Genomic DNA, 27,066 nt, shown 5'->3' on the forward strand with positions numbered 1-27,066 from the left:
CTTGTAAGTTAAATTGAGACACATTCTATGTCAGTGACTAAAAAAATAAATCTTCAAAAACAATGACATAACTCTCTATTAATGTACTTCCTCTTAATCAATACTGTTTTAAGGTTTCCAGTTGGTTCAGACAGCAGTGTTTTTATGGTCTGTATTATTAACCTTTGGAAAGATTACTCCTGATTTACAAGAACTAAAAAGTAACTTCTCTTCCAGAAAAAAAAAAAAAGAAAAAAAAAAACCTGACCACATACACATTATATCTTCCTGTAATAACAGTGTTAAAAATCAACTTTTAGCTTACAATTTTCTGACATGGAGCCTGAAACATCTAGTCTGAAAATATGCTGCCTTCCAAAGTAACTGAATTCTGTACCTTTTGTAGTCCCATAAAAATTTCATTTATGAGTTGTGTTGAAAGATATTGAGATTTCACTTTATATATTTTTATCCATTTGAAATAGAGGTAGTGTTATTAATCGTTCATTGATAGCTTCTTGAAATATTCTACTGATCTGGAAAGCATTTCCTCATCAGCTGCAACTCCACTACTGTTCATAAGCTCACATCTAAGGAGAACAGAATTGATGATAGATTTAGTCTGCATTATATTATTCATAGAACAAAATGTATTAGGTGGAATATATATTGCAGTAATATACTGAGAACAAATCTAGAAATTATGTTATACAAATATAAAAATAGTCATGCTTATAGTTACTGATGAAAAAAAGCTAATATGTGAATTTTCATATAATTACTAGGAAAATTGAATATATTACAAATTTATTACAACCTAAGTTAAACAGGAAAAATAAAAAAGAAAGAAAGAAAAGAGCTTTATTTCTTTAAAGTTAAGTTAATTTGGAGGTAGAGAGTTAAGAACTTATTCAAGTTTTAACTTCCAGGGTCTTCTTTTACTAGTACAAATGCTTTTTTTTTTTTTTCTTTAGAATTAATCTATTTTGCTTCAGATAGCTCAGAGCTTATTCAGGCTTTCTCAGTGCTTCACTGAAGTATAGCATTAACATATTTTTTCAGCCATTAATTTTATTTTTTGTCCTCTTTCTTGTGCTCACAGGGGCTTGGTTACAGTACAATCAAATATATAAAAAATACAAGAAGTGTGGCTTGTGATGTGAAAGCATCATGTTAAGAAAACAAAACTTCATATGAAATACAGTATCTAAACTTGACCAATCTCATAAGAGCAACTCCCACTCACTCTAATATAGAAAGAATATTAAGTATGTAATCTTCCCACTTGCTGGTAGTGAGTTGCTTGCAAACATTGCTGAATACATGGGAAAAAGGAGAATAGGTACTTATGTCAGAATACATACTGAATTATGTGTGTTTCTAACACTGATCAGGTTTACTGTATTTCTACTTGCTGAAAATAAACAATTTCACTAAATGAATAAAGTTGTTGAACTCTGAAAGTTATGTAGTACATACATTGGTTGCTCTGAAAGTAGTGTCTCTTGTTTATTTCCATGAAAACTACAGCAGATAAAGAGAATTGATAAAGCATATTCTCAGCTACAAAACATCATTTTCCAGCATAGTCATCATCACTAGCTATTCATTTTTGTCAGTGATGAACAAGAGTCTGAATGCCACATGTAAAAATCTGCACCATCAGAGATGATCCACTGTTACTGGTACTGTCACCACTGATGGAAATCACCAACCACCGCCTAACTGTTCTGATACTGACTTTTTGGTCACCATAAACATTCAGAAAGCACTGATGAATGTCAATGGATATAATTTTTTCTGCACAGAACAATTCACTTCCTCACCTTTGCCTTATATGCACTTGAATATCAGGCAATATTTTGTCAGACTGCCCTTCTAATGCCATCACAAAAAAAAACAAACAAACACAAAAACAAACAAACAAACAAAAAACAGAATATTGGTGGGAAGATTCAAATCTATTGCTGTACCACAAACATATGTCACTGACATTGTAGGCCAATATAATAAAATAGCAGGCATTACTTTTGAAGCAGCTCTCTTTGTCTAATTTAGTCACTGAAAGCTTTATAGCCAATTGAGTCATATTTCTCAAAAAAGAAATTGTTCTGAGGATGTTTGTTCTTTATAATTGATGTTGTATGTATACGTTGCAGTTTCCATGGAAATAAATAGGAGGCATTACTTTCAGAGCAACCTTGTTGTCTTAAGACTTCTAGAGTTGGTGTATTGAACATATTATTGTTTATTTTGATAAAAAAAAATAAGAATAAACACACATACAAACTTTAAACCAAGGATGCTTCATGTTTTATCCTCTGGATGTGTTCCACAGTGCTCCATAGCACTCAAAGTAATAAGGTAGGGGGTTTTATTTGTTTGTTTTAACATTACTTACCAGCTTTGTCTTGAACTGGGTTAGCTGAAACATCTGAGTCAGAAAAGCAGCTGTAATAGATCATATATGGAGCCAATAGGAAGCAAGAGAATGACTACCAAAGGACAATTCTGCTTGCCTTAGACCTGCATCAGTTATAATTTGCTACTTTATCTCCATTGGCTGTATATCAGACTACCACAGATTAATTCCATCACATATTTGATTATAATTTTTTGTTTGATTGTACTTGCAAAAATGTGTAGATGTCACATGGGTTCAGTTTCCTCAGATCTCTATTTGAAGAATACACTGGTAAATTTCTGATATATTTATAAAACTTACATGTTCTGGACATTGTATGTATGTATGTACATATGTATGTAAATACAAAAAAATAATAAAAAGAACCACACCTATATTTGTTCTGTGAAAAATCATTTTTCTGATCCCCTTGGAAACTGTCCTTAGGAATAAGAACAGAACAGAACAGTCAGCCCTTTAAGTACACTTTTCTGAGAGTGCAAGATTTCTTCATCCCTTAGCATGAGAAATCTTGCAGAAGAAGCAAGAAACAAGCATGGCTGAGCAAGAACTTGCTGGTCAAACTGAGAAGTAGGAAATGTTCAGGCAGTGGAAGCAGAGATGAGTGGCCAGGAAAGAATACAGGGATGCTGCCTGTATACGTAGAGACGAGATCAGGAATGCCAAGGTGCAGATGTACCTGAACTTGGCACAGGATGTGAAAAATAACAAGGGATTCCATAGGTAAATGGTATATTGATCAGAAGAGACAAGCCAAAGAGAGTGTACCCACTCTGATAAATGAGAAGGAAGAACTGACTTTAATAGACATGGAGAAGTCTGAGATACTTAACGAGTCCTTTGCCACAACCTTCACAGACATCAGGCTTCCCATGCTTCTCATGTTTCTGAACTTCTAAGCAGGGGCCAGGGAAGCAAAATCCCTCTCACTTTAAGAGAAGAGTAACTGTGAGACCACCTCATAAAGCTTAATGTCTATGGAGTCCCATTACATGCATCCCAGGGTCTTGAAGGAACTGGCTCATGTGGTTGCCAAGATACTCTGTCGTGTTTGAAAAGTCATGTCTGTCAGCTGAAGTCCCTGGTGACTGGCACAATGGAAACATCACTCCCATTTTCAGGACGGGGAGAAAGGAACAGTCAAGGGAGCCTCACATCTGTTTCTCTGAAGACCACGGAGTAGATCTTCTTGGAAAACATATTAAGGTCCATGCAGATGAGGAGGTGATTTAAGGAAGCCAACGTGGCTTCACCAAGGGCAGACTGTGCCAATTTGGTGGCCTTCTACAATGGAGTGATGGCACTGTTGGAAAAGGAAGGCCAAATTATGTCATTATTTATTTGTGCTTGTGCAAGGCCTTTGACATGATCTCACATCACATCACTATCTCTAATTAGAGAGATAGGAATTTGATAGTGAAGTTCTCCGGGGATAATTGGTTGGATGACCACAGCCGGAGGGTTGTGGTCAATGCATCCATGTCCAGGTGGAAGCCAGTGATGAGTTGTGACCCTCAGGTGTCCATTTCAGGGCTGTTGCTCTTCAACACCTTTAGCAAGGATGTGGATAGTAGGATCAAGTGTGCTCTCAAAGAGTTTGCTGATGACACCAAGATGAGTGGTGCAATTGACACAATAGAAGGAAGAGATCCCATCCAGAAGGACCTGGACAGGTTTGAAAGTGGGCCAGTGTGAACTGAGGTTCCACATGGCCAAGTACAAGTTGTTGCACTTCGGTTGCAGAAATCTAATGATAGTTTGGAATATATAAAAACTAACAGGAAATCATTTTGTTTAGTTCTTGAATTTGTGGGTGAAGTTTCTTAACACATAAAATGATTATATTTTATGAAAAACAATGAAATTATAACCTTAAATAATCTGATCTGGTATAAGCTGCAATTTGTGTATGAGAAATAAAAGTACATTCAGCTGTACCATACACAGACACAGGCACTTGAATTATTTAGACATTAAGCAGACGAATTGATCTGTTTGTTTGAAAGAAGTATAACAGTTGGGGATTTCTTTATGGGAAAAGGCTTCTACAGCTAAGCACATAACCAAGGTAACTTTCTAGTGGAAACCACAGCTAGTTTTGCAAATGATAAAGACGTCCAAGAGTTTTGATGCAAGAAATAGATGTTTCTTAAGACTGAAGAAGTAAATATGCCCACCTGCATATTCCAAGACTTTTTATGGCTTTACTTGACTGATTAATGGGCCTGAATTGCAATCCACTGAACCACATCCACAATGGTGATATAAAAGACACACAAAAGTCTTCTATACTCAGAGTGAAGATCATGAAAGGACTGATAAAATAATAGAGAATATCCATTCAATGTCTTTTTCATTGTAGTATGAAAGAAAGAAAGAAAGAAAGAAAGAAAGAAAGAAAGAAAGAAAGAAAGAAAGAAAGAAAGAAAGAAAGAAAGAAAGAAAGAAAGAAAGAAAGAAAGAAAGAAAGAAAGAAAGAAAGAAAGAAAGAAAGAAAGAAAGAAAGAAAGAAAGAAAGAAAGAAAGAAAGAAAGAAAGAAAGAAAAAGAAAGCACAAACCTTTAGAAATGAAGTATAAACAAAGATCATTGTTATCTTTGTATAGTAAAACCATATTTTGCTACATAGAGCGATAACAAGCACTTTTCTACTAAGAATAACATTTATGATTCTAACTTAATTATGTTATGTAGAGGCTTTGAGGAGTACACAGTAGTAAACACAGAAGAGCACGTCCTCATACAATCAGTGCATAGATAAGAAAAGAAGCAGTGGAGATCCTGCAGACATTAACAATTCATCCAAGGTGAGTCACAGATAAGCAAAATTGGGACTGGACAAAACTAGTCTTAGGACAAAAAAAGAAAACAAAAACCTTTTACAGACAGCTAATGTATGTAAAAGGCATAATGTATAGTAAATATACAAAAATGTGGAGATATAGACTAAAGAAGAAAGAAAAATGTGTAAAAAGCATTATTAAACATTTTAAATTATCCCAGACTGAAGACAAAAACCAGTACACTGTGGTGCCCACCCAGCAGGAAAGAAGCTTTGCAGATAGGACTTAGGATTCCTGGTAGATATCAAGTTGAGCATGAGTCAGAAATCTGTCCTTACTGCAGATGATGATATTTACTTGTCCCTCAAATTCCATGGAGAATACAGGTAGATAGGGAGAGGGTTTTCCTGCAGTGCTGAGCAGGGGCCTGTTTCCATTCCTCCCCATCTCTTAGGTACCCTCTTTCTGCCCAATGGTGACAGGGCAGGAATCCAACAATATTTGGGGTGTTTCACCCCAGTGCCTTTCTTCTCATAGGTATGGCAGGGAGTTACTCCACCAGCCTACTTCCTTCTCTAACTTCCTCATGCTCCTTAATCTCTCCACCTCTTTGTGAGCTTTGCCACCAGGAAAATCTATCTTCTCACATCTCATACAGGTGGTATTTCTAGCATGCTGTGGTGGCAGCAACAAGCTCAAGCACTCCCTGCCACCAAAGACAGGAATAGCTGCATTTATGGGCAGGTACTTGGGTCTTGGTTGCTACACTCATTTTGGCAAAAGCCTTTTGCCTCTAGTGAAGACTATGGCTAGATTTACTGTCTATGAGGCAGCCAGTAGGTGAGCCGATCTCCCAAGTGGGGAGGGATATTCTGTCCGCCCTGCTTGTCCTGTCTACACCAACTGCAGCACTACACTCTTACTGAAGCCCCGTGCTCTGCTTGCCCACTGTTTGCCATGCGCCTGGGAATTGCACTCCCTAGCGGCCTCATTTGAAATTGTAGAGTGTGACGCTCCTGTTCCGGGACCATCTCCAACCATCGCAGTGCCACTACTACTGCTATGAAGATGGAAATTAAATCCAGTAGCTCCTCTGACAGGGGTTACCTCCCTACCACTTCCTGAATTCTGCTTCCCATTCTACTGTATTTTTCACTTTCTTTCAATAGCTCACACAAGGAAAGGAATAAGTATGTGTTATGCATTCTCTGTGACCCCACAGCTCCTGCCTTTAAACAAGGTTGTAAACACTGTAATAGCATGTACAATACTGTCATACAGTACGATAGAAATATCAGGAAAGGGACTCTAGTCAGAAAAATTGGCTGTAAAAGCAGTGTCACACTGATCCTTGAACAATCAAGAGGCATTAAAAAAGGCTTCATAAGGAAAGAATTTAATTGCATCATTAAAATATTAGAGCTGGAGGCATGTGGGTTCACTATGTGGTGCATTTCGAGCTTTCCCCTGACACAAAGCAACAGTCCCAAGATCAATAAACCAACTATGAGGTCTATCTAAAACTGAGTTTACTATTTTGTTGATGACACATTTTTATACTATTTACTTATTTTAGCTAGCAAATAGATTAAAAATGTGGGGACAAAAGTGTTATCTGTACATGGCCAGCACAGCGCAAAAAACACCTGTACTTACGATATCCAAAGAATCTGTCAGTGACCAGCAGAAATGTACACTTCTGGAGAGGCAGCCAGGAGCAACAGATGCTCTTGATATCATATCTTCTTTGTAGCAAAGGAATATATCTGAAGATTCCATTTCCTGATTCAGGGAAACAGTTATATAACTACACTAACACTGTATTTCCCCCTCATCTTTAAGAAGTAATGTACTATTGTGAAGAAAACTGTGACTCAGGAAATCGAGTTTGAACTGCGTTATAAAAGAGTCAAGTTCTGATAAACTATATCCGATTTAGTAGTCCATAAATTGAATTTAGTATTCATTCCCTATATAAGCTTGTGTTGACCTTAGATTTATGTTCCTGCCTTATTTTTAATTAAAATAAAGGCTGAAAAATATTTTGTGAAATTATACCTTTGATATTTTAGAGGTACTTATGTAATCCACTGAACTAAAAAAAAAAAGAATTGAAAAAGCTACAAACATTTCTAAGCTTTCATCTTTACAGAGAAGGCAGCTATCCATTGAAAGCACTGCTGGCAGTTCTAAGGTTGCTCAGAAAAAAGGTTCCCATTGTAGAGAGTATTAAAAGAAAGAACAAATGGTACTGACATTTCTGAGGAAAAAAAAGCAAAATGCAAGCCTTTCTACAAAATTGAATTAATCCTGTATCATGTTAGTGCTACTTTCCATTCACGTTATGAGATTTGGTAATACAATTACCTTTTAAAAGTATTAGATAAAATTAAGACTTCTAAAATCTTACGAAATTTGGTTACTCTGATAGAAAATTGCTTAGTTAAGCAAAAGATCTCGTAAAATCTTACATACAGATTTCTTAAATGTCATTTATTTACACTTTGTGTGGAATACATACTTTCTGAGTTCATAATATGTAAATGAAAAATAGCACTGTGAAATTTCATTACTCACATCAGAATATGATTTTACTGATCTTTTGGTCCTTCATATTTCTGTCCCAGTGTAACCTGCTTAGGTGCACTTAGCAGACAATAAATAACAGTATTTTTCTGGCATACAAAAGATTGATAGTTTTGTTTGTTTATTTGTTTAAGTTTACTAGTAACTTCTAGATAGCCCAAGCCTGAATCATTTTAAAATTAAAATACTAGAAAATCCTGAATGCTAAATGCCTGCATTTACAAAGCTACTTATCAACAACAAACCTAGTTCAACAGAATTAAAAGTAACCAAGCCATACCTGTTATTCTGTCTGACTTTTTGCGCTTGAGCAAATCAACAGTTCAAAAGATCAGCACATAAACACCATGCTGTACAGGCCTGATATCAAATCAACTGTGAAGCAGCAGCTTCTGGATATGCCTGTAAAATTCTGCCTTGCTGGGCTTCATACTTGAAATAAAGATCTGAATATTATGAAATTCAGTGTTCCATGAGTCAGTGTGCTAATGCATTCATGAAGTCAACTGATGAAATGAAGGCCTGTTCAAGTTCAAAAGCTACGAGACCTTTGGGCACTATTAGCATTTACATGCCCATATTTATTATCCTCATCTGAGTCTTCACTGCAATCTTGCCAGTAACTGTAACAAGAACTTCAACTAATTTGCCAAGGACTGTACAGAGAATGTCTGTCAAACTTTAAAGAGAGAAAACAGAATTTCTTAACTATAATTTTTGTAGGTTTAATGTACATTATTACTGAGTAGAATAGAAAACAAAGATGTAGCTAGGAAATGCTCAAAATTTAAAGAGCTACCAAATGACTCAGGTAAAGTTAACTGAAAGCAGAAAAAACTTCTGTTTGATTTATATGACAATTTTATCCTACTAAAAGTCAAGCTACAACGGATTGATAAATGTGTGAACAAAAGAAAAATAAGAACAGTGATGGAAATCAGAAACATGATAAATTGGCTAGGATGATATGAATCATACTTACCAGAATTAAAACTACAATTTTGTTTTGTATTAATTATGAAGCCAAGAGCAAAAATGAAACTGCATTACACTGAGTCATTGTTTTCTTTCAACTACCTTTACTCTTAAAAACATTTAAAATCATAATAGCCAGAAAAAGTTTATGTACAGTTATGCGAGGGATCAAAAATGAAGAGCAAGTGAAAAGAGGGAAAATCAGTAAGAACACGAAGCAGTTGTTTTAGCCTAGAGAGGGATAGTAACACGTAATAAAAGAGGCTCTTATGATAGTTACTCTGTTGTTGTTTTTTTTTTATTTACAACAGTTGGTTACTACAGTATGCACCTTTTTAAATATATTTTAAAATTAAAAAAAAAAGGAAACATTCTCATTTTCCTATAGGAAATTGGGGCACAAAGCATACATTTTGTTCAGAACTCTATCTATTCCCAAAACAAAAGAAATATTGATGAATAAAAATGAAAATACAGTGTATTCTGTAAATCTGAGGTTCCTGGACCTACTTCAAATTTCTGCAAGCATTTAGACCAGACTTGTTTAGAAAAGGTTTCTGTTACGTAATTATCATAAAACAACAACCACTAAACTTAATAAAGCAAATCAAAATGAAAGAGAACAGTGCTATATGCCACGTGTACTCCAGGTCAACAAATGCTTGAGATTTTTTCACACTTCTGATACACTGAGTTATTAAACCTCCACCTGAAGAGACACTAGCCTTTGAGTATTTTTAGGTATCTCTAAAGAGCCATCCAGTCTTCCTACTTTCTGAGATATCTAAATGAATTAAATAATTATCGACTTAGCTTCTAAGTTTTATACATGCCTGACACTTTACCAGACAGAATGTCTTTTCAAGGAACTCTGCTGAACCATGCTCAGGAGCTCTTCTGAGCTATAATAGCAGCAGAGTCCTCCTTCATGTAATTGCTGGTTCTTACTGCATGATATTGTGCTCTGCTGGAGTCAGTATTGTGAAGGAGCATGCCCTATAAATGCAGAAAACATTTAAACATATGAAAAATATATGTATAAAATCTGTGCTGATGGGAGACCTCCCTTCATACTGGTGTAATAAATACTTGTTTGAGACTGCAGGTACTGGAAGAAAGTGGCATAGTCCATTTTCCTGTGTGCCAAGTGTGTTGCTATTGTGCCTGAGGGCTACTAATGTATATAAGTCGCTCTGAAAGTAATGCCTTGTATTCATTTCCATGGACATTATAGTAGATACAAAGAGCACAATAACACTGTTTGATAAAGCATACTCTCGGCTACAAAATACTACTTATCAACAGAATCATCATCATTATCTGTGCATTTTCAACAATGATTAACAAGCGCCTGCATACCTTGCTCATAGAAATCTTCATGGCTGTCTGGAAAATGGCTTGTCTTTCATGCTGCTGTTGCCACTTCTGGAATGCATCACTCACTCCCTCACTGTGCTCATATACATTGTTTGGTTTCCATAAATGTTCTGCAAGCTTTGGTGAGTACCTATGAATGCCATTTTTAGTTCATGGAGAGATTCAGTTACACACCTTTGCTTTGTATGCTCTTCCATGTCAGCCACAATTTAGTCACTGTCCCTCTGCTGCAATCTGTCACACAGCAACAAAATTTAGTGGAATATTGGTGGGAAGGTTCAGCCTCTAGTACCATACTGCCGGCATCTGCCTTTGACGTTGTGGGTCAACATAAGAAAATTAGGAGGCATTACCTTCAGAGTAGTCCTCATACTAATAATAGTAGAGTTTCAGAGATGAACTTACCAAGAGGATACAGAAAGTTTGGGTTTTTCATTCTTTGTTTTCTGAATGTTCAAATCACACATTACAATTGCTGCTCCAACAGACACAACTTATTTTGTGCCCAATGTGAACTCCCTCTTCATATGTGCTTTGTTGCCAGGCATGTTGCTGGCTTGCCTGGCCAGCACTACTGGCTCTCCTTCACACAAGAAAAAAACCAAGTTAGAATGGAGATGGACACAGTGTCACAGATAATGTAGTCCACTTTAACTGCAGTGTGTAGTACTTAGGCATCTGTAAACTACTATTTACTTTAGCAATACAATTAGAATTCTATGACAATGACATAAAATGTATATTGAGAACGAAATGTAAAATGGCTGCAAAATAACAACAAATCAAAATTATAGAATTGGTGGAAATTGAAATATCTCTGACAGTCGCAGGACAGAGGGAAGGGGCTCAGACAAGTGTGGTGGTTACACAAGAGACATATGTTAGCTGTTTTTAATATGATAACATGCAATTTCTTTCAATATAGCTTAAATAATAATTCTGTTCTTATATGATTCAGCATTATAATTTTTGTCTAATGAAAATATTTTGATAATTTTATGGTTTTTGAAATATTTATTAGAATATTTCTAAATATTAATACAAATGATATTGTATAACTATCCCTGTTGAAATTGAACTTAAGAGTATTGAATACTGCCTGCTAATACCTAAACTATATCATAGGATTACATATACAATAATATCCAAAGAGTCATTTATATGTTGTTCCCTTTTGAAATTCCTATTTGCATTCATTTAAACACGATAACAGATTTCTCACTGTTTATATATATTTAGTATCTAAAAATACATTTTTCCCACTAACAATCAATATATGTTTTAGCTCTAGTACTATCACTTATTTTCCCTCACCCAATAATTTGTAATAGTTGAATAGCTTGTATGAGAGAGTTCTCATATAGAAGCAGTGTCTGTTACAATCATTTCTGCCACTGTTATATAACGTAGATAAAAACAAAAACAAACAAAAACCTCTATTTTCAGATAGTTTAAAAACTGTTGGAAAAAAGAAGTCTAAGAATAATATTCAAGGTTAAGGTTCTCATTTTTAAAATTTAGGTAATCTATATCATATTTAAAGATTCATGTTTTTTTAGCTGTACTATTAAAATTAAAATTTATTTTTTTAAAGTTGCTGATGGAAAATGGAAAAGCTTCTACAGGCTCTATTACTATTTTGGGAAGAAAATATTCAACATGAAAATAAAAGACAATTCACATTTGACAATAAGTAATACTGTGGAAATAAAGAGGGTTGGTTTTGCTTTGTTTTTTTTTTTTTTAATTTTCTTACTCCTGATCTAGTTTTAATGATGCCCACAATGAGGCCTTCAGCACCTATTTTAGTGTGTTCCCAGCAACTTAAATCCCACAGTATTTATTATGACATATATATTTTATATATGCACAATACTGTTATTTTGATCATTTATTTATGTTAAGCGATGGCTGTTATTGCAAAGCGCAGCATCTGTGGTTTCATTTCTGGTGCAGAAGCAAAGTGATTATGGAATTATATGCCAACCACACTCAGGGGTATTACAAAACATGAAATATAACAAAGTTCAGTAAGTTCTAATTTTCCGTGGATGCGATTATCTCACAGGAGTCACATCTTGTAGTTACCAGATGTTTCACAATAACAGTAACTCTGCTGTTGCTTTCCTTGTTATAACAAGAAGATTTTACTGCAGAGAAAAGGGTTGGCATTTTCTCTGCTGGATGAAGATGAAATTGGCAATTTGGAACAGCAGTTTCAACTGAGCTGTGTGGTTTACATTGATTAATCGATCACATTAAAAAATTAATCTACCAATCAGAGATCCATCCTAGCAATTTTCTAATCTGTGTCACATGTATGTTACTGAATAAATATATTTCTTAATTCCAGCTTTAGTAAATAAAGCTGTAAAGACTATTTTTACACAAAAAAGAATCATGACCTTTCTCTAAAACATCAAAACTTTGGGGTCTTAATTTCCTAAATAAAAGATTTTCATTTACGGAATATGAGGGATTGCTATCTCCTAAAACTGCAAGTAAAAATGAAATGGATTCTGACATTGAACCTAAATAAAGCAGTAGTTCCCTACAGAAGATTATGTTGCTGTTATGATGGTTACAGGATCTAAAAAGATACCCAAACTGAGTCTTCAGGGACTGCTTCTGAAACTATCATTCAACTTCAGCAGCAACTTCTTTGATTAATATGAGGCTATCTATGATGAGTCAAATCTGGTTATGAAAAAAGACAAGATATTTATGCAAATGAACATATTCACCCAGAAGGACCTCTTAAACATACACCATTGAACCAATGAAACTGAAATTTGGTACAATGAAACTATAGCTTGTGTTAAGCAAGAAGGTTCCAAATTTCTTCAATTGATTTCAGTTTTCTTTTTAATACCTGTCAAATAATGTAGCAAATAACTAAGGTCTTTAAGCAGTATCAATGACAGGAAAACCAGTAGCCCTGAATTTTGAGGAAATTGTGACCTTATGTTACTATTTTTCTCCAAAAAAGAAAATCTGATCTTACAGCAGTTCATTTCTACTACAATTATTTCTCACTAGAATCATAGGAAAACAAAATCTTTTTTTTTTTTCCTCGAATGTTTCAGTGTAATTTAACCTAAATGCAGCCTGAATGGGGTTTTTTTTGGTGTAGTTCGTTAAAGGGAAGATAGCAATCACCTGTTGAATTGAATGTCTTAGGATCTTGTGTATTTTTTTACGAAAGCAACACAACAAAACAACAAAGACAAAGCAGAGAAATGCTGCTAGATGTATGTGAAAGTACAATTCAGAGTCAAGCTTATCACTTCCCTTCAATAGAAATCTTATACTTTGGATCTAAATGAACAATAAAGTAAAAGACAAAGACTTTTCTTTCATATCTAGCAATCTAAATACTAGAGAATAATTTTTGTGAGAAGATTGTCATTAATTGAATCTACAGTAGACATTTAAGAAATCAAGTGTTGATAATAAGTAGGTTTATACACATATGTATACACAGACAGAAATATGTTTATATATATATGTATAATATGCATATATATACAAACAATATTATATATGTGCATGCAAAAAATCTCTAAAACAATATCTAAAACAGAAATGAAACAGTGAAAAAAATAACATTGTTTCATTCCAGTGAAAGGGCATACACACATATATATATATATATATATATAAATTCTGTGGTAATGAAAGTATCATCAATCGATAGAAAAACATCAGCTGAAATTGAGAAGCATTTACTCAGTAAGCTAGAGAGATTACTTATTGAGTGTCTTAAGAGTGTCAGGAGAATCAGGAATTTAAAAAGATTATATATAATGCTATTAGAGAAAGCAAGGATGTAAATTATGAATATTAATAGGATTAGTCTAGACCTTTGGCTAGGTTTTTAGACTGACACAGAGGTAACAAAATCTATGCTGTCTGAAGAGTTTCTTTGTGTTTTAATTTTTTTGAAAAACTGCTCTTTATGATTAAGTGATCGAAATACAGGCTGTTTGGTTACTTTGAGATGTGTAGTATTTGATTTTTTTATGTCTGCCTTAAGTGGCAATAATTTCTACAGTTGATAACTAAAACTGAATGCACCAAATTGGTTTATAAACAATGTATTCTAATGATAGCTTGCATTTTCTCTTTCATTCTTTTGTTCATAGTAGTGAAGTAGGACCACATTTGTAGACTGAGCATTTCTTTATACAAAACAAAACAAAACAACAACAAAAAAATCAAATTTGAAACATTCTGTGCTTCTAAACTAAACTACAAAATAAAATAACAGTATAAATAAATGAACAATTATTCAACAGAGGTATTTTCAGAATTTTGAGTATATGAATATTGGTAGCGAATTAAAAAGTAAAGTTCATTGTAAGCAACAGTTACATTGAGGTACACTAAAGAAGAGTATAATTCAATAAGAAATCTTTTTAATTCAACAAGAAATCTTTTTCCTTTTTTTTTTTTTATTTTAGCTTTGTTTATATTTCAAAGATTTTTTGTTAGCTGAGAGTTCTTGCTTATCTTTTTTTTCCTCCAACCGTCTCCCCTATCCAACTGAGAAGGGGAGAGGGAGCTAAAAAGTGTGGTGCTTAGCCACCTGCTGTGTTAAACCACAACAATACACACCAAACTCTCATCCTGTCCTTCATAGCACACAATGCTGTCTACACATTGTAGGTAAAAATAATGTTGTCAAGTCAGTGTAGTATCAGGCCAAGAAACTAAAGATCTCATCATATTTGCACTACTAACTGTTTCATGCTTTTTATACCATGTTTGCTTGTTTGTTTTCGGCAATGAAGCTGAAAACTGTTTGGAAAACTAATAGTCTTTTACAATGAACTTTTTAATATTTATTATAGTGAAGATAATGCCTGGAGTACATGTGATATCTAACAAAGTGTGGCTGATTTTTCAGTCTGTGCTAAGTTAGCAATGTAGAAGAGCAGGCACCTCTTCTCATTATGTTCAAAGACAGATTGAGGCATAAGCTGCTACTGTAAATATAATATTACTATTTGTTCTCACAAAAATTAAGAAAACAGAAATGGATAGCTGTCTTCAGTTCAAATTTCATATCATGGAGAAATGCAGGAAATAAAAAACAGACATCTACCAACTTTATATTTCATTTATAATAAAGCATTAAAAAAAAGTACTCCTTCAGACTGCTCACAGGAATCTTGTTATTGAAATGTGAAATTTGTTGAAAGCACTGTAGGTATCTAGAATGCAGGGAATAAAAGTGGCACAAGTTGATGCAAAATGAAAAAAACAAAACAACAACAAAAAAGAAAATCTTATCAACAGATAAACAATAAATTTTATTCCTGGATTCCATTAACAATTTCTTATTTCCAAAGTGGTTCTTTTAAAAACAGCAACAAAGTCATTAAATGCAATCAATTTTTCCTGAAATATATGTTAAATGAGTTTATAAAATTTTACACTGTTTATCGCTGATATATTTTATTTCCAGCTCTCGCTTCTCTGCAACAATTGTGAATATTATAGAGAAGGACACACAGGAAAGGAAACTTTACAATTAAAAAGCATGAATGACCTAAAGAAAGGACATAAGGGACCTATGTACCTTGATTGATACAATTCACTTTTCATTAAATACTAAAGCAAATAATTCATCTCAAAGCACAATCCCAGAAGGACACTGAAAGATGAATGCAAAGCAAGTAGACACAAATCCTCAAGCAGTCCAAATACACAAGGATTTGGAAGAAGGACAACTACTTATGCTACTTGAGTAGGCAAAAATTATTGACAGGAAGAAATGAGATCCAAAGGAAAATGAAGTCTGTACACTTGAAGTTTTTGACAACAATAGTAGAATGTCTGGACATCAGTCAGGTTGATATGTGTATTTCATATACTGTCTGTAAAGATTTTTGAAGGGCATCTTCTGAGGCTGTTGTAACCTTCAATGTACAAGTCTTGTTAAACCATAATGGGAAAAATTTACTTTAGAGATGTCATCTTGGCCTTGTTATGATGATGGAAGTCCTTTACTCCTACTTCATCAAACAAGGAAACTGATGGCTTGCATTCATGTTACAAAAATTGAACATATATAACAAAGGCATCTGTACTCAAATTACTCGCTCTAGGCTCTCTTTACTGCTAATAATACTCCAGGGCACGATTCATCTTATTCTAAGGTAAGTCAGGTAAAATGTTCCTAAAAGTATTTGTAACTTATCAACACACAAGATCCTTCTTGCTTGGCAGCAGGCACACACACTGAAAACTTTAAAAGCAAATTAAGTAAACTTCAACCAATCATGTATGTTCACATTTTATGCTCTAAAGTTGTATCTCCACTTTTTTTTTTTTTAAAGGACATCAGTAGTTGCTGTTCCTTGAAATGTGTTTCCAGACAACTCTTCACCCATTGCTCACCCATGTTGGAACCAGCACTCTCTGAGCTCTCACATCCATTTCAAATCAGACCCACCAGCGATCAGCAATATTTTGTAGTTTGGCAGAAGTCTGACAATCTTGAAAAGAAATGTCATTAACTTTTTTTAACTGAAAGATTAATTATTTTTGTTATATCTGATCATTCCTATTTCTATCTACTTAACAAAAATTCTAGATTTAATTGCTAATGCGTATGGTTGAAATTAATCTGCCAGGTGTAAAATTCATTAAAAATGTGTAATGAACTTTTTCAAGTAGAAAGGACTTGATGAGATCGTTCTGTCCATCATCTTAACACAACTAGATTTAAGGTAACAGAGCTAGCTTAAATCATGTATCAGCTCTGAGCTGATATTTCCTTGCATTTCAAAGCCAAACATTTTTTATACGTTCATGAAATTTCTTATCATCCCCACTCTCCAGGATTATTTACGCTTTTGTGCTGGAACATTAAAGGTTTCATAGCCAGGCCAGAGACTTATTTTCGTCTGTTAAAAATTGGAGATGGTGGGATTCTCCCAAGTTACATTCCATGAGTTTAACTTCCATAAATGGAGACACATAATAGCTTAAGGACTCAATTAATCTGAGATAAATGAAGCAGCATCAGATGTTTTTGTGAAAGATGAAACCCGAAGTAACTAATTTTATCATTAGTGCTCTACTGAAGATAGACTATAAAAAGAACTTATCAAGAAACTAAAACAACCAGCTCAGATACAGCAAACTAAAGTTAGGTGGGATGAGTGTTGCTGTCTGTGCCTCTGTGCTTCGCTTTCCTCATTTTTTTATTATTATTATTTTTTTTAAGACTGTGGATACGTACTGTTACAGAAGCAAAGCATTTTAGAGATCTGCACTAGTTAACAGACGTAATACATATACTAAGTACTGTGGTTAATTATAAAATGTGTAGCTTCCTTCTGGCAAATTCTACCTCTTCCTTTTTTTTTCCTATCCACACAAAATGAACTCCCATTATGCTAATAATTTTTTTTAATATTTTTTTAGCTTTGAAAAGAAAATTTTTCCATTACATAGAATAATTACATCTTTTATGGCTATAGGTGTTAACTTAGAATCATTGCTTATGTAAAGAGGTACTAAATTGAATAAGATTTTCAGTTGTAAGAGTAATTTTCTACTTGGAATATGTATTTGTAAATATTATAACTTTAAAAAAATAACTTTATGAAGAACAAGCTTATTTTCTTACTCACAGTTTAAAGGTTAAGAAATGTATGGAATATATTATGCCTATGTCACATACTATACCTACATCACTTATATCTAAGTGATTTTTTAGCTTATGTATTGTAACTGGCAAAACTGGTGTGTGAAAAACTATGAAATTAATATATAATATGTTAGAAGGTAAGATAAATTTTAAAAGCCTATTCAAGAATAAGATATTAAACTTTATGTTTTAAAATCAACTAGAATTTTGTTAATGAATACATTTCTGCATCTAATTCAATAGTATTTTTTTTATAAGAGCATTACTCTGAAGAAATTAGGATATCGTGTAACAACAAAAGAAAATAAATACCCCACTGATTACCTCCTGCCTTTTTGGTTATTAGTTTTTGCATTCTGTCTCTGTGTACAGCAGAGCATAATGGAAGGGTTTATTTCAAATGTGATTAAAATCACAGCTGTTCCTACTTACCAGATTGCCTTAACCCAAAAAGTGTATGAAGGGGTTGATTCTCCATTCTATAATGCAGTTTTAAAGTTCCTCACAGTAATGCTGAAGGAAAAATATAACTCTTAATTAGGTCCCTGAACAGTATCTTTATTACATTAACATGATGATCATCATGTAAGGAAAGAGTTTCATTCATCCCTGGAGTAACCTATCTGCATGGATTCTTTTTTCCTGACAACACTTTAAGACTAAACTTTGTAATACTATGGCAAATTTAGCTTTGCAATTTTAATCTAAGTACAGTTTTTTATTTAAAATGTGGCATATTTATTTTAGCTAGGGTAACATACAGTACCCTACTTCAGTAACGTGGGAAGGTGGCAGATGCCAAGCAGTGTGCTATGAAGTGTAATGACTAACTTATGAGGCTATAACTTCTTGGTAAAATTAGTTCTTACAGTCAAGTTGGAGCAGCCATGACATGCAGTGGGAGAGAATGACAAGTAAGATCATTTGTTTCCAACGACTTCAAAAGTATCTGCAGATCTTATCAGCTAAAACAGACTTTAGCTACCTATCAACACTCACAAACTCTGAACAATGTCTGAAGGTAATACATAAACAAAGCTACAAAGTCTTCAATTAGCATATATTGCTTCTATATATATTTAGTATGAAAAATAATGTTTATAACACATTGATATTTTAGTTGTTTTGGAGCACTGCTTATACTAAGTAAAGGAATTTTCAGCTTTCTTGTACAGCCTTGCCAGAGAAGCTGAGGGTGCACAATAAGCTGTGAGGGAACAGAAGGGAGACAGATTAATTGACCAACTATTCAGTACTGTATGGTGTCATGCTCAGTAATAACAGCAGGAAAAGCTAACCAGGAAGGCTACTACAGTGCAGGGACTAATTTTGCACTGGTTGGAGGGTGGTGAGTAGCTGCACTGTGCATTGTTTTGTTTGTTTATTCTTTTGTCATTAGGGCTACATTCTCTTCCTTTTCTGTCCTATTAAACCATCCTTAACTCATGAGTTTTATCCTTTTTTTTTTTAAGATTCTCTCCCCCGTCTGACTGTGAGATAGGAAGGTGAGCAAATGGCTGTGTGGTTCTGAGCTCCCTGATGAGTTAAACCACAACACTGGTTTAATCATGACAAACTTCCAGTCTTTTCCATTTTTCTTTGAATTTCAGGAGAATCTGATGTCTACAGTTTCAATTTACATGCATTTTTCATAAATCTGAAATACCTAAAAAAATATTTTTTTAAATGAATGTATATGCTCAGGATATATTTCCCACTACCACCACCTATTTTTAGCCTATCCCACATAAAGAACAGACATTTTGAAAAAGAGTTGGAGCATCCCTGCCATTCCCAGGAGCTGGGAAAAATCTCTTGGAAACCATGACATGGTTAACATGGATGCTGGGAAGCTGATTCACCTTATTTCTCATTTCAGGGAAGGGTGTGAATAACACTGAAATGCAAGGCAATCCCCATAAATATCTTTTTGGTTTTTGATGTGTTAAGAGTGAGTCTCTTCCTATATTAATTAGACAACTTGGACCACTATAAGGGCATGTAGCACAAGGAAAAGGGGTAATGACAATAAACTGGAAAAGGGTGGATTTAGACTAGATATAAGGAAGAAGTTATCACTTTGAGGGCGGTGAGACACTGGAATAGGTTGCTCAGAGAAGTTGTGTGTGTTCCCTCCCTGGATGAATTCAAGACCAGGCTGAATGGGGCAACCTGATCTATTTTTTGGGAGGTGGTTTTGCCCATGGCAGAGGAACTGGAACAAGATGATCTCTAAGGTCCATTCCAACCCAAACCATCCCATGATTCTATGATAACAAAAATTGTGGATCCATTTATGGTTCTTGTTCTCTTTGGACTGTAACAAGATTTTGCATATAGTTTTCTGTCCAGATTATCTTGTAGTAAGAAGAGGGCTGGCCTTCTTAAGAAACTGGCAGTGGCTAGACTGATACTGGTTGTTTTTTTTTCCTGTAATGAGCAGGACTATGATTAAGTTTGTTCATTTTCTTCTTAAAAAGAATTGGCAATGCACCATCATAACAAACTGTGCAGAGTCAGAGAAATAGCCGTGTTTATCCAGGTACCAAGAAGTGACTCACATGAAAATGGCAGAGAAGTTTGTAATCCTCCATGTAATCCAGCTTTTTCTCAGATATCAGAAGAGCTGGGGTTGGCTTAGCTTAGACTCTGAATAATTCCCTATTTAGTGTGATAAATCTGGTCTTGTTCAATATATTAATTATCACAATTACAGATTCACAGATAGCACACTGCCCAGTTCATCTAGTCACATTCAAATGAGCTCTCATGACCACTCAAAGATTTTGACCACACCCACTAAGAACTCTGAAGGCGAGGTTCACAGAATCACAGAATCTCCAAGATTGGAAAAGACCCAAAAGATCATCTAATCCAACCATTCACCTATCACCAATAGCTCCCACTAAACTATGTCCTTCAACACAATCTCCAAACATTCCTTGAACACCCCTAGGGTCGGTGACCACCACCTCTCTGGGCAGACCATTCCAGTGCCTGACCACCCTTTTAATGAATAGTGCAGCTTATTAAAGCGACTGATTACAGATTCTTTCAGATTTCCAGTGTGAAAAACATGTGGCACTAACCAAGATAAAATAATACAGCCAAGTATGAATGCATTACATTATGGAATAACTCTATAGAGATTTCTAAGTCTCCCGGGGGAAGCACTCAGCGTGGCTGCATGTGTGAATAGGTGTCCCTGTTGAGACAAGAAGCAGAGGCTCAGCTCATCGACTGGTCCCCGAAGTCAGTGGTGTCCTCTTGACTTGTTTGTGATGGTTACTTCCTTCCCGTTTGTGACATTAACCTTCCCCCTCCAAAGTTCTATCTTTCTTAAACCCTTTTTATACTACTTTCTTGGAGCTCAAGTGACTCTATTCAAACTTTTTTTGGTAAAGTTTACTGGAAAACATGTTTTTGATAGAAAGGTGAAAATAGATGGCTTAGAACTGTCTCAGGAAAGCAAGATAGTTTATCCACTCCAATAGTATCAAGTCCCCATCCCTCAGGATGACCACAGAGAGATCTATATCCTGCTCCACATTCCATGTTAGTTTTTTAGAGTCAGTGTACCATACTTCCCTGGTGTATGCTAACAGTTAGGGTTGCAGGTCATGTTGCTTAGGCAACTAGCATGGATCAGATTACCCATCACTTTCTACCCTGGAGGTTTACCTTCTCACAGATAGTGGACATTTCAATAAGTCACATCCCGTAAATATTCCACAGTGACAATGCATTTATGGAGCAACACAGTAAACTATGTATAATAACATTCAAAATAGGACAGTGAAGTAAGCAGTAGTTTTAAATTGTCTAGGAATAGGTGCTAATACATGAAAAGCAGTTAGGTGCTAAATTGGGGACTACGTTAATATTACAAATAAGAATAGTATTCTGCAGGCATCATTTAAGCATTTGAATTAATTTCCAACAGAAACAAATTCTTTCAGTTAAAGTCTGCAAATGAATGAAATGAAGAAACCAGTACTTTAGTTGCTGTTGTATAAAACTTTATTTTACTTATATTACTGGTCAGGAATACAAATGGTTATTTAAAAACAAACAAACAAACAAGCTAAAACCAAAAGTAACACCAAAACAACATAAACAGAGCAGTATGAAAGCATGCTTCTAAGTATGTTAAAAAACAAAAACAAAAACAAACAAACAAACAAACAAAAGAGCTTTTACAAGTTACTTGAAATCAGAAGTTCTCTACCTAAGGAAAAATAATTCTTATTCCCAAAATGGATTTTGTCACTGTTCCCATTTATTTCTCATCTGTTGGATCACTCTGGTGTACTTTCTCGCAGAGGTAAATACCTGAAGGGAATTTGCCCAGAATGTTCCAGTTTAGGAACCTTTATTACAAACAAGAGTCTGAATCTCTGGGAAATAGTTCTTTCCTGTTTCACCCCTTATAAGGTTTTAAATTCCTGTTAAGAAGGAAGAAGTGGGTATAAGAGTAGGCTATGCTACAGGTAGCAAACAGGCAGTTCTCTTCCTTTTTTTTCCTCCCCTTTCAGCCTCCAAGACAAATGCTTATAGTTAATTTCAAATCGTGAGTGTCTGAAAACTAACATCTCCTTGCGGAAAAAATGAGTTTAGCATGGAAAGAAAATTAACATTAAATTCATCTGTGCAATTGGTTGTCATGAAAATGTTGTAGATCTACTTCATACATGCTTATTGTTAGTGTGCAGACAGACCTGAGGCAGAGATGAAAACAGTGTGGAAACATTAGGAAGAGCTGGCGAGGTAGTCTCATGGTGTGCAATTCCAAGACACTGGGAGAATCTTGAATGCTCCGAATTCCATTTTCTAATGTATGTTCAAAATCAAGGTCAGTCAGTGTATAGCAGGAAAGCAAAGGGCTTCTGAATGAACCGCTTGAGGGCAGGTCTGATCCCATCTCATCTTTCCTCATGTGATGTACTAATACTGCAATTTAGGTCCTAAAAAGGAATCCAACAGTGGCATGGGATTTGCAGACAAATTGATCTTTCCTAGTCTTGCAAGAGTCACTGATAAACATCTGTCTATATGTGTATCTTCATAGATCAGCTAAGGCTGGCAGTACTACCGCATATACAGATTGTTGGCTACTGTTGGCTATCCTGTGCCCAGATGTCTGGAGGTGTGATGGGTCTGAGTGAATAATGAACTAGATATAGTAAGATTAGCTATGAGAAACTGGATTACAGTCTGGATATCTGTCAGTCAGATATGACTCACTTTGCAGCTCTGTTCCTAGTGTTCACTTATCATTAGGCAATATCAGAACTGAATAAATAAGAAGGTGTGGTAAAGGAATCCATAAGGGCTTTATATATGTATATATATATTTATATTTTAATAGTCTCCCATTGCTGGTAAGGAACCTTTTCTCATGTATGTTTCAAGCAACACTCACTTGAACAATTTTCACTGGCTAAGGACACAATATAAAATTCAGAGGGTGCTTGCAAGGACAATTATCTATACAGTAAAGAGCAAGAATATTAGAAACAAATTTACCAGAATACAAGGAAAGTTTGTGTGAACTAAGCTCTTCTGCTTTTTAATATCATATTATAATATCATTGATATTACTTTGATGTTTATGATGAAGTAACACAGAGAATCTACCAGATTTCCTTCGCCATCAGCTAGTTTGATCACTTTTAGGTGGTTATGACTTTTATGACTTATTTACTGAATATGAAAAATGTAATGAGGAATCCAGTAGTAAAACTTTTTTCTATCTTTACTCACAATGTAATTCATTTCAGTTTAGGTAATGAAGATGTAAAATCTATTTTAAATGCTGATTATTTATTTATTTATTTAATAGAATTTTTTATGTTCCTACTTATGACTGTGACTTAAAGTATTCAAGATCAAAGGCAGAAAAGCCCTTTAGAAGTTTTAGTTAGTTTTGGAGGTTTAGTTGGATTCTATGCAATTATTTATGATTTTATGTATCTAATTGTATGCATCTGAGACTTTAAAGTCCTTTTTGTATGTAATTTAAATACAATCCCATGAAAATGATAACCAGAAAGCCAGAAGACTTTGTTATATATTTCTCAACTTTTTCATTTACCAGAAATAGAAAACTAAAGAAGCATAAATGCAGCAGAGAAAATGCTTAGTGTTTCTTAGAAATGGTTGAATATCTGGCTTCTGAAATATTTTCTTATGACTGATATGCTTGTTCCCTTCAATCTGTTTTGACATCTCATGGCACCTCATTTGGATTCACAGATATTAATAATATTAACAAGAAATCAAATTTTAGCATCAAGAAACAAAAGCAGTAATAAAGAAAGAATGTCTTAGTAATAAAAATATTTCAATTTATAAAGTTTCCAATTTTGAATGAAATATTTTCAGTTCAGAGAACTGCTTCTTCTTCATCTTTCATAGTAACTTCTACAATTTTATATGATCGCTGAAGCACAACATGTAAGGTAGCTTATTAACCATTTTAAAGACTCCTGGTTACTACTTATTGATTAACCATTTCCATATAATGTTAGAACATGGCTTTCTTCCTGCTCTCCCCTATGGGTTTTTCTCTGTTTGACTATCTTAAAGGCATTCACACACACAGTAAAAAAAGCTCTTCCCCTCCAACACTCCTGAACTTCTCAAGAAGCATTGCTAGTGACATTTCCTTATTCTGAATTCAAAGAAGTAGCTAGTACTTGATGAAGGAGAACAAAAGAATATAAGAATAGAGGAATTCATCTAGTATTTTATTTAATGTATTATCCTTGAAAAGCGTTGCAGAAAAGGTGGTAGTGGTGTGATTATACAGGGAAGAGAGAGCTTTATTGTGTTTTCACTATGGATCCATACATTCTGCAGAGTAAATAATCTGTTTCCTTCTTCTGAGTGTATGAAGATCTCAGAGAGATATAGCATTTCCTTCCCTCCCTCCTTTTTTGTTATAAAAAGCAGGATAAAGACCTAAATTACTTTTACCCAGTCCTCACAAAGTCTAAATTCAGTGATGAAATAGAACTAAAAAAATTGATGTAAAGAATTTCATATTATCATAGAATCACCAGTGTTGGAAAAGACCTCCAAGATCATCCAGTCTATCCATCCACCTACCACCAATATTTCCCCAGTAAACCATGCCCCTCAGAACAACATATAAATGTTTCTTGAACATCTCCAGGAACAGTGACTCAACCACTGCACTGGACAGCCCATTCCAGTGTCTGACAACTCTTTCAGAGAATAAATTTTTCAGAATGTCCAACCTGAATTTCCCTGGGTGCCACTTGAGGCCATTCCCTCTAGTCCTATCGCTAGTTACATGGGATAAGAGGCTGATCCCCACCTTGCCACAACCTCCCTTCAGGTAGTTGTAGAGACCTACAAGATCTCCCTTGAGCTTCCTCTCCTCCAGACTAAACAATCACAGTTCCCTCAGCCTCTCCTCATAAAAATTGTGTTCCAGATCAGAAAAGCCAATGACTGCAAAAAAAAAAAAAACCAAAAAACCTTCTACAATCAACTATACTTCAGCTTTAATCCTTCTATGTCATCAGTTCTTGGCACAGCAAGTGATTTAAAAAAAAGGATTTAAAAAAGAATGTAAATGAGAATACATAACCATAAGACAAGTGAAAATTAGTGTGATACAACTGTGAAAGGAAGAGCAGAATTAGGGAATGAAAAAGGTAGAAAACTAGAAAGACGGTCAATATATCTGTCACAAAAGAATCAAAGGATAAGTACAAAGTATTGAGAGGGTGAGACATGTTAGTAGGCATTGTGGAAAAAATCAAGGAAGGAGGACCAATAATTGAATGAAAGAGAATGATCTTTAGTGTTGCAAATTAAGCCAGAATGAGAGGACAAGGGAGAAGAATTAGAGAGAAACATAAAATATTTAAGAAAAAATCAATTAAGACATTATATAAAAACAAAATTAACAGATCTCAAACAAAATAACTGAGAAATAAAGTAAATGTAAAAGCATAATGAAAATGACTGATATAATTAGTAGCTATTCATTGCAGTAAGCATATTCCCATAATATTCAATCACTACATTGTAAATAAGACAGGTGATGTTTGTAGTACTCTGGTTCAAGTATGATGTCGAACAGTAAAATCTGAATACACTTTTAATTATAAGAACCCAAAGCCATTCATACCAGCTGGAACCTTTGCACTGACTAAAAAGCTGCTGCAGCATAATCTAAAGGGATGATCATTAGGTACTGTAGGTTTTCAGAACACTATTTATACCTTAAAACTCATGTGATGATTTCTCTGCAATATGTCAGTGCATTTTTATCCTACACAGATCAGAACTACTATACATACTTTCAAGCAGTCTTGGATAGTGGTTTCATCAGCAGAATACTGGGGGATTTCTGTTCTGTTACCTGAAGTACCTTCTCCACTCCTTCCTCACTGACTTAGGTTTTCACAGGAGTGCATTTCACCTTTATTTATTTATTTGTTTGTTTGTTTGTTTGTTTGTTTGTTTGTTTGTTTTCCTCATATTGCTGTGTGGCTGTTTTCCTATTCTTGAATATGCATTCCAAGAGGCACCACCAGCTTGCCACCATGCCCAGTTAAACAGTCAAAATACACTGCGCAAGAATGCTCAAGAAAAGGCAATATCACTGTGTGACATGTGAGGAAAAATAAAAAATGGAGAAACAACATTTCAGACACCATTGTCACAGGATAAGGTGAAGAAGTGCTGTAGGTGTCCGAACAGATATTCTCCTACTCCCAGTGGATCAGGTAGATATTCTCCCAAGCCCATAGAGAGGTCCACATAAAAGAAGATTTTCACTCTGCCCATGGTGGAGAATTCCACCCTAGGGCATTTGGACATTCCCAAAAGAAACCACACCTTTAGGAGAAGCAATTCTACAACAGTTTTACCCTGAAGGTCTGCAAAGCATGTAAAGGATCCACTATGGACCAAGGGAAAAGTGATACTAGGGAGTTAATGGCAAGAGAAGAGCCATAATTTTCTGACTGCATACACCACCATACATTGTTCATCTATTTGTCACTGCTTCGGGTGGGAGGAAGGAGGTAGAAGGTGAGGGAATTAAGGGATGAATCTGGAAATAAAGAGAGAAAGTGGAAGGAATTTTGTTTAGTTTTTGTCTTTCCTCTGAGTCAAGACTGTAATACCTGTGGTAATAACTTGTAAATGTTCTCCTTGGCTATATCTCAACCTACAAGCATTTTTATGGACTTCAGCAAGGCCTTCGACACGGTCTTCCACAGTATTCTCCTGAGGAAA

This window comes from Cyrtonyx montezumae, unplaced genomic scaffold (genome assembly GCF_038088225.1).
Source record: "Cyrtonyx montezumae isolate F1298 unplaced genomic scaffold, pur_monq_1.0 scaffold_3, whole genome shotgun sequence".
In the NCBI taxonomy this organism is placed as follows: Eukaryota; Metazoa; Chordata; class Aves; order Galliformes; family Odontophoridae; genus Cyrtonyx; species Cyrtonyx montezumae.